We start from the raw sequence: 14,335 nt of genomic DNA on the forward strand, positions 1-14,335 counted from the left end.
TGCCTATAAAATTTGTGATAAGAACAAATCAACATTATCATCTTCAATATCTATAAAATGAATGCTGTGTTTTATGTGCTTTTTATTGGCTCTTTTTATTGACACGGTTTGATTTATTCATGTTATTGACTTGCATTGTTTTATTGGCATGTTTCACTGGAAAGATATACTTTTATTTTCTTACCTGGTTTTGCCTTATTGGGTGTTGCTTCAAGCAGGTATAGAGAGGAAACATAGGCATTTCCCTAAAAAGGAAATAATATATAAATAAAACAATTAAAGCTGCAAGGGAGAGTTGGAGAATTAAAGCGAACCCAGCCATGATGGAGGTGGCGCTAGCTGGTTCTCCTTTGAACACATGAATCTGCCTTATATTGAATCAGGCCATCAGTCTATCAAGGTCAGTATTGTCCACTCAGACTGGCAGTGATTCTCCAAGATCGTAGGAAGAGGTCTTTCACATCACCTGCCACCTCCCCTATCACCCAATCCCTTTAATTGGAGATGCTGGAATTGAACCTGGGACCTTCTGCATGCCACGAGGACAAGGACCTTTTCCATCTTCGCCCCATGCTTACAGAATGCTTTGCCAAATGAGTTATGAGCCCTGTAGGACTTTCTGAGCTTCTGCAGGGCTTGAAAGTCAGTCTTGTTGAGAGGGGGCTTCTTCTCATCATGTTCTGTTGGCCCTCCTGGAATTTATCCACCCATTCACTTAAAAAAAAACATTTTTATTGATCATTTATGAATGATTTTATTAACTCATATATTATGTATTCTTTATGCAACCAGGAATAAGGCCTGTTGTGGGAATAAGTACAACAGGTTGTAGAAAGAGGCTCTGGTGAGTGCCCTGGCCTTGAGTATTCAGGATCAATTTGTTGTGGCATCATAACATGATGATGATCATGCAGACACTGAACCTCAGCATTCTTTTCACCTGGATTGTGTTGTTGCTGCCTTTTCCTGTTTTGCTTGGTCTTCTGGCATTTAGCATCAGTGTATGTTTGTGGTGTGATTTTTTTGGCACGGCATTGTTGTATTATGGTATACCATAGAGTATGCACTTCAAGGTGGCCATTTTCTACAGGGGAATTCATCTGACTTCAACTGCCCATCTTCTCCCTCTTTCTCTACAGCCTCTACCTAGGAAAAGGACAGACTTTCTCCACAGTGGGGAGCAAAGCAGGAGGGAAGCAACCTCAGCAGTCCATCCTGCAAAGCAGCCATTTTCTCCAGGGGGAGTGATCTGCAGAGCAGTCATAATTCTGAGTAATCTCCAGCCCTCATCTGGAGGTTCAAAACAGTGGTTCCCCAGGAGGAAATGGCTGCTTTGGAAGATGGAGTCTGAGGTCCCCCCATCCTTAAACTCCACCCTCTCCAGGCTCCACTCCTCAAATCTCCAGGAATTTCTCAACCTGAAGTTGGCAACGCTATCTCCTTCCCAGCCTTTATCTGCCCCACTGACTTAAGCATTCCATCTCCTCCCCCCCCCCCCCTTCCAGCAGCCTTTACCTAGGACAAAAGTGCAGTCTTTCTCTGCAGTGGGGAACAAAGCAGCTTGCGCTGATCTCCTCTCTCCCTTTTGATCTACACAACAAACCTGTCAAGTAGGTTAGGATGATAGTCTGTGGCTGATCTGAAATCACCCAGTTAGCTTCTACACCAAGAACTTGGGTCTAGCAGACCCTGCTCTGAAGTGCTTTTACGCCACACTGGCTGTCATAGGAGGGCTGCTGCTGAACAGTGGCAAGCAGCCAGTTAAGTCATGCCATGCAGGTGGCATCAAGTTGCCCATGGGGTGCTGCCAGGCTTAGGGTAGCCAACCTCCAGGAGGAGCCTTAAGATCTCCTGGTATCATAACTGAACTCCAGGCAACAAATCTCTCTCCCCCTGGAGAAAATAACTGCTTTGAAAGGTGGACTCTATGACATTATATTCAGCTGAGGCCTCTCCCCTCCCCAAACTCTGGCTTCCTTAAACTTCACCACAAAATCTTCAGGAATTTCACAACCTGGAGCTGGCAACCCTAGTTAGGACTGGCCCCAATGAGTTCTCCTTCAAATATCAAAATAGGCCTGGGAAGGTGCTCCCCCTCTGCCTTTCACTGACAGAACCAACCTTGGAATGCTATGGTTGCCTAGCAACAGCCACTGAGAGCAAATGGAGGACTTGGTAGGATAAGCCAATAGGATGCAAAAGCAGCTTCCCCAGTGGCCCATTCCTCATCTGTCCTGAGTCTGGAGGGTGGGGTCACTCTCCGTGGAACCACTCAGCCAATGGAATAGTAGCTGAGTCGTCACCAAGACACCTTGCTTTTTATATCTATAGGATTGTTTTGTTGTTGTGATCTGTCCTGAGAAAGGGTGGAATAGAAATCTAATAAAATAAATAAAATGCTCTCCTACAGAGCCATAGCTCCTTTGTATTCTTTCCTTCCATTAGTATCAGTGATGGCAGATGGAAGCAGGAATAAGAAAGGCATGATGGTGGAATGCTTGGGTGGAATACCTGGGCACTAACTCGGCTTGATCAAATGGCCCTAACAATAACAATTAGAAAGGACCATGTAGTTGTAATGCTGGTAACTTGCTGTTCCCCATCCACACTTAATTTTCTGTTGTCAGATTTTACACGTGTTAAGTGTGTGAATGCAGTCAGTTTTGTATGTTGTTCTTAAATATTAGTGTTTCCTTTATCTGCTATTCAACATTTCCTAGATTCTCTATGTTCTCCTTTGCTTTTAGTTCTAATAACATTTGTGAGTGAAGGGTGCTAGACTAAAAGGCATAGTTAGCACATAAAAATATTATGTGGAAACACCCTGTGAAATCCTCAAGCACACAATTCTGAAGATCTGGACAGTGCAACTATTGAGAAATCAAAGCAAATACAGACCATTAACAATGTATGGCAGTCTCCAATGGTTCAATATGCTCCTTGTTTCTTGCTACCCATGGGGTTACAAAACAAAGATGATTGTCAAGCACCTGAGAAACCACAATATGTAGTTGGTGGCCTGTGTTTGGGTTAGTAGTTTTCTCTTTATGTAGACCTTTTATAGTGCCATCTTAAACAGGTCTGAGAATCCTGCTCAGGTCTAGTCAATGATGTTTACTCCCTGAAGAGTGTTTTTAGGATTGTACTGTTATAAGGTTTTTCTGCCCAGGTTATTTCTGTCTGTTGTGTGCCTGTATTGCATCTCCCCTCCCCCCCTTTTTCTTCACATGTTTTTCTCCCTTTACTGGTATCTTCAATTTTTCATAGTTTCTTTAAAAGTGCTTTGACCCCACCCCAATAGATGTCTATGAAACATCAAAGAAACCACTAGTAACAATAAAATACATGGGAAAATGGCACAGTATGGGCACACAACTGATGGAAATAACAAATACAGAAAAAACTATGGTCTGAAAAATATAGTTGAAGTAACTTGCTAAATTCCACATCAACTGAACCTTGGACTTCAAGAGCAGCTGTATTATCAAACAGTACCACAAATACAATGGAGTGGTTTGCTTACATCCAGGGGTGGAATTTTAGCAGGAGTTCCTTTGCATATTAGGCCACACACCCCTGATGTAGCCAGTCCTCCAAGATCTTACAAAAAAGAGCCTTGTAAGCTCTTGGAGGATTGGCTACATCAGGGGTGTGTGGCCTAATATGTAAAGGAGCTCCTGCTAGAATTCCACCCCTGCTAATACCAATATAATTGGTCTATCCCAATGCTGTGTAGCTTTTTAAAAAAAATGTAACAGCAGTGATACAAATAGTTACTGAAACAATTTATTGTGGGATTTGATATGAAGTACTGTTTAATGGAAGGTACTTCTGCATTTATAGGACTCAAGCCAATGACTTTTCCTCAGTCCCCCATCTGAAAATTGGAAGTCAAAAGAGCCCAAATTCAGAGAATGATTAAAAGATAAAGACTTTAAAGCAATTAAGAGTTAAAATATCTCTTTAAAGGAGTAATATTAGACATCTGCACTGCTCAGCCCTATCCACAATGCACAGGCTCAGGTATTTAGCTTATTAGACTCAATAATTAAACTGTACTTTTGGGCTTAGAAGAACAGGAAGACTTCCATATCCTAGGCTAATTATTAGAGACATAATTACTTAAATTGCAATAATGTTTAGCAAAAACATACAGAGATTTAGAGCAGTTTTTAAGAATAATGTTTAATGCAAAAATTAAAGATGCTTAAATACATAAAGTCAACATAAGAATCAGTGAAAATAATGGGAATGTATCAAGAGTGGTTCTTAGTTACTTTCTAAACTACTGCATAAAACTGACTTGGCTTTTATGTAATTAAATATGCAATTTATCACACATTTTGTCACTAAAAATTACCACCCCAGGGAGATTAGTTCTCAATGAATGTTATTAAGATAGAGCAATTCATTTTTAGTCCATTAGCCAAGTCTTTAAAAAGGAGAAAAAACACTTCCAGACAAACCTAATCAATCTAATTCTCATCACATTGCTCCTGATGTTTGAGAGCCAGATTAGACAGGATGATGGCAGCACTGTATATTTAAACAGCATAGTGTTGCCAAAATTTAAAAATGGCAAAAGAGATGGATTTTGAATCCTATCCCTGCCTGTGTATATTCCCTCCCTTCCCCATAGCAGTCCTTCTACCCATGTGTATTTGTTCCATTGAGGTCACTTTTGTAGTAGAAAAGGACAATCAGAGGAGGTGCCATGGAGAAGGAAACCTTCAGTGGGAGAATTCTGCAATCCTCACCAGTATGTTTCTATACGATCGGGGCTGTTCTGTGTTGAAATATGTCCAAAGACATTTGATCCAGTGACATCATAAGAAGGAGCCAATGACATCACAGGGAGGGGCCTCCGTTATCACTACCTATGAATTTATGAAGAAGAAGAAGATATTGGATTTATATCCCGCCCTCCACTCCGAAGAGTCTCAGAGCGGCTCACAATCTCCTTTACCTTCCTCCCCCACAACAGACACCCTGTGAGGTGGGTGGGGCTGGAGAGGGCTCTCACAGCAGCTGCCCTTTCAAGGACAACCTCTGCCAGGGCTATGGCTGACCCAAGGCCATGCTAGCAGGTGCAAGTGGAGGAGTGGGGAATCAAACCTGGTTCTCCCAGATAAGAGTCCGCACACTTAACCACTACACCAAACTGGCTCTCCATAAGAAGCTCCCTCCCCATAAATTTAGGGAGCACCCCCCCCCAACAATGCCCATGGACCAGTCCAAACCCAGAAGAAGGTGGGAGTTGGCCAGTGGTTATAGTGGTATCTCAGAGGTCTCTTGCTGTGTCCTGTTTTTTTGAAATTCACTTTTAGAATAGTCACTTTAAGATCTGCAAATATACAAATATACAAATCATGTGCTTAGGACATGTGCTTACAGCTGCTGTTGATACCTAAATCATTCAGTTTTCACTTGTACTCAAAAATTAAACTTTCATTTCATTTAATGTATTCAACATATCCTGCCCTACCCACAAAATGGGCTCAGGATGGCTCACATAATAAAACCAACAGCAGCAAAACAATAAATAAGATCAATGATTAATAGCAAAAAAAAAAGGCTCATGTCAGATAAAATAAGTGTGTGTGCAATCTAAATGAAACAGTATACATGCACACAAAAGCTGATGCCCAGAATAAAACTTGATTGGTTCTTAAAGGTGCCACAGACCTCAAATATTGTTCTTAAAGGCCTCTGATCTTCATGTCTACCCACACTCAATGTCACTTTCCCCCCAAATGTAAATTAGAACCAAGCAAGTATTTTGAATCCACCAAAGAGAGCCTGCAGTCTGACTGTTGGTACATTAAAAGTGGGTGTAGCCAGCCAGGCTTTATTTTCCAACAGACACCAAACTTATGTGCTGGATATTGATACTTTAGTAATCAATCCAGAGAATCCAAAGATACAAGTGAAAACTTTTGCAGATCTCAATTACCTTACAATATCAAGAGTCCTTCAACACTCGACTGGATGGATGAAAAAAAGTCACTTTTCTAGATTTCAGAGAGGTCTGTATTTCATGTGTGCTGCGAGAGCTATGATCTCCTCACTCCCTTGATTCAGGTCTGCCAATGTATTTATTTACCCAATTAGAGCTTACCAACACTGGTTAATATGCATATTGACACCTAGCCTCTAGCGGGAGAAGCTCAATTAGCATTTCTAAGGAGCTGAGGTTGTAAAGTCATTCACTGACTTTGCAGCTCAGAGGGAAAATCACACATAGCCTTTATTACCCCATTCATGCCTTTGACGTCCTGTGTTGGTTGCCTGGTGGGGGCTTAGACCCCGCTGCAAAAATCCAGTGGGGTCTTCAGCCCCCCAACCCCCACGTAGTTTATGCCTATGGGGTGAGCTAAGCTAGGCAGCCTGGCAATGGCAGCCTTTGTTGACCAGACCCACCCTGACTCCAGACATGGCCGAATCTTCCACTGGCCTTGTTTATCATTGCCTGCACACAAGGTGTGGAGAGGTGCTCAGCACCATCCCCTTCCCCTGATGCACCACAAGACCATGACCAGGTTCAGAAAGATGTTGCTCTTGGCAATTTTTAAAAGTGCCAAGGGAAGTCCTTCCCAGGGTCCCAGATATACTGTTCTAGACCCATCCTCCTTTGTTGATGATGCCTCGGGGTCCTTGCTGAGGCATCATCCCTACCTGTCATGATCAGCCTGCCCTGGAGTGGCCATATTCTATTTGTACAAAATGGCAACTGATCCTCCTTGCAAACTGGTGACTGCGTGCCTAAGGGCAGGATCTGTCAGCCTTGTGCAGTGATGGCTGTCCTACAACACTTCTAATTAAACTGGCCCTTTAAGTAAAAGCAGATAAAACTTGCTGAAATAGAGCAAAAGCCACAACAAACAATAAGGAGCTGCTCTCTATCTTTCTCTTTTTAATGGGATGTTGACAACCAAGAATTTAGTAACAAAATAAAAAGTGGGAGGGATAAAGGTGGATTGACAGAGCAGATGGGAGGGGGAGTCCAAAAATTAACTGGCTTGAACAAGGTGCTCTTTTTTTAAAAAAAAAATCTCTCTGTGTGTGTACACATACACAAATAAACCAATTTTTAAAAGATGATTAAACAAAAAAGCCAATGGCAAGCACAGAGCCCATGGGGAGAGGGGGGGAAGGTGGGACGGTCTGGTGTGCAAAGCAGAGTCATGCCACCATAAACCTCTGATAAGAGCTCTACTGAGCAAACATTATTGTTAATATAGGGTGGGAAAGGCAAGAAAAGGTAGTGGTGGGAAAGGGAAATGTGAGGTGTTTGTGTGGGAAGTGAGCCCCTCCCCCTTGTTAAACCCATGTCTATAAGCCCCAAGCACAATAAATCAGTACCAATTCACCTCCTTCTCTTTCTCTCTCTCTCACACACACACTTTTTAATTCACTGCCTAGGAGGGACAAAGAGGAATCTCCTCCCCTGGCTTTCAAGGCAATCTCATTCTCCTTTAGCAAAATGGCCACAATCTCCCAAAACACACTAATTCAAACCTTTGGTCTACAGTCTCTCTCACAATGATCATCAAGCTCCTGTCAATAGACTCCAAGCAGCAACGCAGGAAGCAAACATCTTAGCAGCCAGAAGAAAAACTTGCTTGCTGGAGGTGTGGTCTGAATGTATGAGGCCTAATCACTCCTCCTGATTAGCTGCTTCAACAACTCAATAAGATTGTGTGCCTCCCTGGTCACTAAAGGGCCAGGGCAAACCGGTTCCCAGCATTAAGGCCATGACTTCCACTTTTCTAGGGGGAAATTTGCTCCATTATTTTAGGGGTACATATAATGTCCTAGAATATTCTTTTATTGTAATGATTGTGTTTAGACAATTTAGTATGAGTCCTGATTTGAAACATCAATTTCATAAGAATTTGAAATAAAAGTTTACTTATAAGATCATAATTCTTTCCCCATTAAAAGAGAGAGAGAGAGATCAGTATGGTATATGTTGCTAGTGGCAAAAAACAACAAGCCACTAGCAGCAAGAAAAGGAGCTAACAATACAATACTCAAAACTCTAGCTAATTTATGGGTGTGATCGCACAAGAGATTTGGCCTGACCTAGCCATGCCTGCCCTCCAGAGTCAATGTGTGAGATCACATATGCACATCTGCCCCCCCATCCAGTTCTGCCTGTCCTTAGTAGTGGTCAGTCCCATGTGCAAGCACCAGTCATTTCTGACTCTGGGGTGATGTCGCATCATGATGTTTTCATGGCAGACTGTTTAATGGGGTGGTTTGCCATTGCCTTCCCCAGTCATTTACACTTCACCCCAGCAAGCTGGGTACTCATTTTACCAACCTTGGAAGGATGGAAGTCTGAGTCAAACTTGAGCCAGCTACCTGAACCCAGCTTCCGCCAGGATCGAACTCAGGTCATGAGCAGAAAGCTCAGACTGCAGTATTGCAGCTTTACCACTCTGCATCACGTCCTTACTTTGCAAATAAAGAATTCTGGAGTAAGCCAATCAGGATGCGAGGCATGGAACAACTTGTAACCAAGAGATGCAAATGAAAGAATCTGGAGTGAGCCAATAGGAGTATCTGTTGCCTGCTAGGGGGTGTGGTTAACCATGGCCAGAGGGTATATAATGAGTGAAGTACCTTTGCTGCTTGTGACTGTTTCTTCTTGCAATAAAGTATTCTTGGTTGATTCAGAGCTGGCAGAACTCACTTTACAATATCAACAATCCCTTTAGCAAGGGGTCCCTTGGGGTTCCTTTGGTGTAGTCAGGCTTCATTGCCTATAGTACCTGTTCCTCCCTGACCTGACTCATGTCATATGTCACCTATAGTTCAACCCTCTGCTATGATCTTGCCTCACTAACCTGTTACATTTCTTTGAGGGGGTGAACAAACATGTGGACAAAGGAGACCTGATAGATGTTGTTTACCTTGACTTCCAGAAAGCTTTTGATAAAGTTCCTCATCAAAGGCTCCTTAGAAAGCTTGAGAGTCATGGAGTAAAAGCACAGGTACTCTTGTGGATCAAAAACTGGCTGAGTAATAGGAAGCAGAGAGTGAGTATAAATGGGCAGTCTTCGCAGTGGAGGACGGTAAGCAGTGGGGTGCCGCAGGGCTCGGTACTGGGTCCCATGCTCTTTAACTTGTTCATAAATGATTTAGAGTTGGGAGTGAGCAGTGAAGTGGCCAAGTTTGCGGATGACACTAAATTGTTCAGGGTGGTGAGAACCAGAGAGGATTGTGAGGCACTCCAAAGGGATCTGTTGAGGCTGGGTGAGTGGGCGTCAATGTGGCAGATGCGGTTCAATGTGGCCAAGTACAAAGTAATGCACATTGGGGCCAAGAATCCCAGCTACAAATACAAGTTGATGGGGTGTGAACTGGCAGAGAGTGACCAAGAGAGAGATCTTGAGGTCGTGGTAGATAACTCACTGAAAATGTCAAGACAGTGTGCGATTGCAATAAAAAAGGCCAACGCCATGCTGGGGATTATTAGGAAGGGAATTGAAAACAAATCAACCAGTATCATAATGCCCCTGTATAAATCGATGGTGCGGTCTCATTTGGAATACTATGTGCAATTCTGGTCACCGCACCTCAAAAAGGATATTATAGCATTGGAAAAAGTGCAGAAAAGGGCAACTAGAATGATTACAGGCTTGGAACACTTTCCCTATGAAGAAAGGTTAAAACGCTTGGGGCTCTTTAGTTTGGAGAAACGTCAACTTCGGGGTGACATGATAGACGTTTACAAGATTATGCATGGGATGGAAAGGTAGAGAAAGAAGTACTTATCTCCCTTTTTCACAATACAAGAACTCGTGGGCATTCAATGAAATTGCTGAGCAGTCGGATTAGAACTGATAAAAGGAGGTACTTCTTCACCCAAAAGGTGATTAACGTGGAATTCACTGCCACAGGAGGTGGTGGCGGCTACAGGCATAGCCAGCTTCAAGAGGGGGTTAGATAAAAATATGGAGCAGAGGTCCATCAGTGGCTATTAGCCACAGTGTGTATGTGTGTGTGTGTGTGTGTGTGTGTATAAATAAATAAATAAATAAATTATTGGCCACTGTGTGATACAGAGTGTTGGACTGGATGGGCCGTTGGCCTGATCCAACATGGCTTCTCTTATGTTCTTATGAACCTTTCTAGGTGATCTTGAAATAGTCATTCTCTCTCTCATTCTAATGTACCTCACAGGGCTGTGATGAAGGTAAAAAGGAGGAAGGAAGACTGATATATGCAATCCTGAGCTCCTTGAAAGAAGGGCAGAATAAAAATGCACAAGACATCTTACCTGAAAGAAGATGACCTAAATGGAAAACACCCTTCTTTAAAAGGGCTATACACAGAAAAAGATTGTATTACAATACATAACTGTGACTTGTATTTTGAATTCAAGACAATACCCTGTTTTTCTTGATAGCACTCCTGGGAACAAACCTAGTCTTTCTTTCAGGTAAATTGATATTCAATATCACAGTAATCCAAGTCTATGCCCCAACCACTGATGCAGAAGAGGCTGAAGTGGACTAGTTCTATGAAGATCTACAACACCTTCTAGAATTAACACCAAAAAAAAGATGTCCTCATCATAGGGGACTGGAATGCCAAAGTAGGAAGTCAAAAGGTGACTGGAACAACTGAAGTTTGGCCTTGGAGAACAAAATGAAGCCAAGCAAAGGCTAATAGAGTTTTGTCAAGAGAACAAGCTGGTCATGGCGAACATCCTCTTCCAACAACCTAAAAGGTGACTCTACATGTGGACATCACCTGATGGAAAACACAGAAATCAGATTGATTATATACTCTGCAGTCAAAGATGGAGAAGCTCCTTACAGTCAGCAAAAACAAGACCTGGAGCTGACTGCGGCTCAGATCATGAGCTACTCATCGCAAAATTCAGGCTTAAACTGAAGAAAACTGGGGATAGGCCATTCAGGTTGACCTTCATCACATCCCTTATGAATATACAGTGGAGGTGAAGAATAGGTTTAAGGAACTAGAGTTGATAGACAGAGTGCCTGAAGAACTATGGACGGAGGTTCGTGACATTGTACCGAAGGCAGCAATCAGCACCATCCCAAAGAAAAAGAAATGCAAGAAAGCAAAGTGGCTGTCTGATGAGGCTTTACAAATAGCTGAGGAAAGAAGGAAAGTGAAAGGCAAAGGTGAAAAGGAAAGATTCACCCAACTGAATGCAGATTTCCAGAGAACAGCAAGGAGAGATAAGGAGACCTTCCTGAAGGAACAATGCAAAGCAATAGAGGAAAATTATAGCATGGGAAGGACAAGAGATCTCTTCAAGAAAATTGGAGAAATCAAGGGAATGTTTCGTGTAAAGATGGCCATGATAAAGGACAAAAACAGTAGGGACCTCACAGAAGCATAAGAGATCAGGAAGAGGTCACAAGAATACACAGAAGAATTATACAAGAAGGATCTCAATGTCCCGGACAACCATGACAGTGAAATTGATTACCTTGAGCCAGACATCCTGGAGTGTGAAGTCAAATGGGCTTTAGAAAGCATTACTAACAACAAAGCGAGCGGAGATGATGGTATCCCAGTTGAGCTATTCAAAGTCCTAAAAGATGATGCTGTTAAAGTGATGCACACATTATGTTAACAAATTTGGAAAACACAACAGTGGTCACAGGATTGGAAAAGATCAGTTTATATTCCAATCCCAATGAAGGGTAATGCCAAGGAATGTTCAAACTATTGCACCATTGCACTCATTTCACATGCCAGCAAAGTCATGTTAAAGATCCTACAAGCTAGGCTTCAGCAGTATGTAGATCGGGAACTAGCAGAAGTTCAAGCTGGGTTTCAGAGAGGTAGAGGAACTAGAGATCAAATTGCCAACATTTGATGGATTACGTAGAAAGCACCGGAATATCAGAAAAATGTCTATTTCTGCTTCATTGACTATGCTAAAGCCTTTGATTGTGTGGATCACAACAAACTGTGGCAAGTCCTTAAAGAAATGGGAGTACCAGACCACCTCACATGTCTCCTGAGAAACCTGTATAAGGGTCAAGAAGCAACTGTCAGAACGGGATATGGAACAACTGATTGGTTTAGAATAGGAAAAGGAGTTCGACAAGGATGTATATTGTCACCCTGCTTATTTAATTTATATGCAGAGTACATCATGCGGAATGTTGGCCTGGATGAAGCACAAACTGGAATTAAGATTGCCGGGAAAAACATCAACAGCCTCAGATATGCAGATGACACTACTCTAATGGCAGAAAGCGAGGAGGACCTAAAGAACCTCTTGTTAAGAGTGAAAGAGGAGAGCACAAAAGTAGGCTTGAAAATCAACATCAAAAAAACTAAGATCATGGCATCTGTCCCCATCACACCTTGACAAATAGAAGGGGAAGACATGGAAGTAGTGACAGACTTCACATTTCTGGGATCCAAGATCACTGCAGATACTGACTGTAGCCATGAAATCAAAAGACGTTTGTTCCTTAGGAGGACAGCTATGGAGAACTTGGACAGTATAATAAAAAGTAGAGACATCACCCTGCAAACAAAAGACCGTACAGTCAAAGTGATGGTATTCCCAGTAGTGATGTATGGCTGTGAGAGCTTGACCATAAGGAAGGCCGAGGGCAGAAGAATAGATGCTTTTGAGATGTGGTGCTGGAGAAGACTCTTGAGAGACCTTTGGACTGCAAGAAGATCAAATCAGTCAGTCCTAAGGGAAATCAACCCAGACTGTTAACTGGAAGGTCAGATGCTGAAGCTGAAGCTAAAGTACTTTGGCCACCAAATGAGAAGGGAGCACTCCCTGGAGAAGATCCTGATGCTAGGAAAGACAGAAGGCAAAAGAAGAAGGGGATGGCAAAAGATGAGATGTCTGGACAGCGTTACTGATGTAACAAACATGAATTTGAGCAGACTTTGGAGGATGGTGGAAGACAGGAGGGCCTGGCGTGACTTTTTCCATGGGGTCGCAAAGAGTTGGAATCAACTGTGCGGCTGAACAACAAATTGATATTAATTTGTGCATGTGCATGTGCATTCACTGCTTCTTATGCAAAAATGGAGCGATGAAAAGATGAGAAATTGGGGGTGGAGTTGTTTTTCAGCAGAAATTGCTACAAAGCTCCTTACTGACAAGAAAAAAGGGTTTGTTGTGAAGGACATGTCCACCAGCAAAATAGCAGTATCCCTACACTGTCCCAGCTCTATCATATATGCAGTATTTTTTATCCCCCTTATATATTGTGATAAATTCTAAATTATTCTTTTAGCTAGATGTCATATAGGACAGTCCAATTTCCAGACTTTGACACCTGCACTCCTTGCAAACCTTTGCCCAGTGTTTTTATTAACTCAATTTAATGGAACCTCTTTTTTATGGTGACCTTAAGAATTTAATAACTCTTCAATGCAAGGACAATACCACCTGCAGGCTCCACTGGGATTAAACTGCTGTAGCTCAATATGTCTGCAGGAACACATCAATGGGAAACAGAAAGGAGGAGGGGGAATCCTTCAGAAACTACGCAAATAGGTCCCACAGCCCCATGGGTGGATATTATGAGTCATTATGATGTCTGCTCCAGAATGGGTAACATAAAACACTGTGCTTCTGAGGCATGCAGTTGCTTACACCTGCCTCATATTAATCGCGCTTTGATCATGTCAGATATGTTAGCATATTTCCCTTTCCACAGCGCCTCCTTCTCTGACAGACACTCTGCTTATCTTAGACGATATAATCAATACATTATTAGTCAACAAGCTGACAGAGGCCCATAAATTAATCCTTTTTTGTCAGTGAAGAACTTACTTTCCCAGGCAAAACCTAATCCTCACAATATGGAAGAGAGACCTTTTAATCCAGTTAAGTAAAATGAACCTTGTTTACCCCCCCCCTCCTCCTCTTCATTCTCTCTCTCTCCCCCTCCCCTTCATTCTCTCGTTTGTATGTGAATTCAAAAACCTAAGTCAGGATAGGAGCACCAAGAAAACATTTTTTTTTCCTGCTGAACTATTGAGATTAACAGTTAACTTTATTTTTACAGATTGGCAGTGGTATACTCAGGTTAAACATGACAAAACCCGTGGTTTATTTTAACTAGTTAGCTTATGAAACCAGGATTTGGGTTACACAGATTCTCTTTAATAATGTTGTTATGGGGAGGGGAAGTTATAGATCTTGTTATTGAATTTATCTTGTTTTTGAATTTATCCCCCTTATATATTGTGATAAACTGAAGTGACAATGACTCCACATTTCTTTTCTAAAAAGGGGGAGAAAGAAAGGAATCGACAGTGGGATTTCAGGTAGAAATTGGGTAAAGAAGAATCAAGCGAATTT

This window comes from Heteronotia binoei, chromosome 2, assembly GCF_032191835.1.
Source record: "Heteronotia binoei isolate CCM8104 ecotype False Entrance Well chromosome 2, APGP_CSIRO_Hbin_v1, whole genome shotgun sequence".
NCBI lineage: Eukaryota > Metazoa > Chordata > Lepidosauria > Squamata > Gekkonidae > Heteronotia > Heteronotia binoei.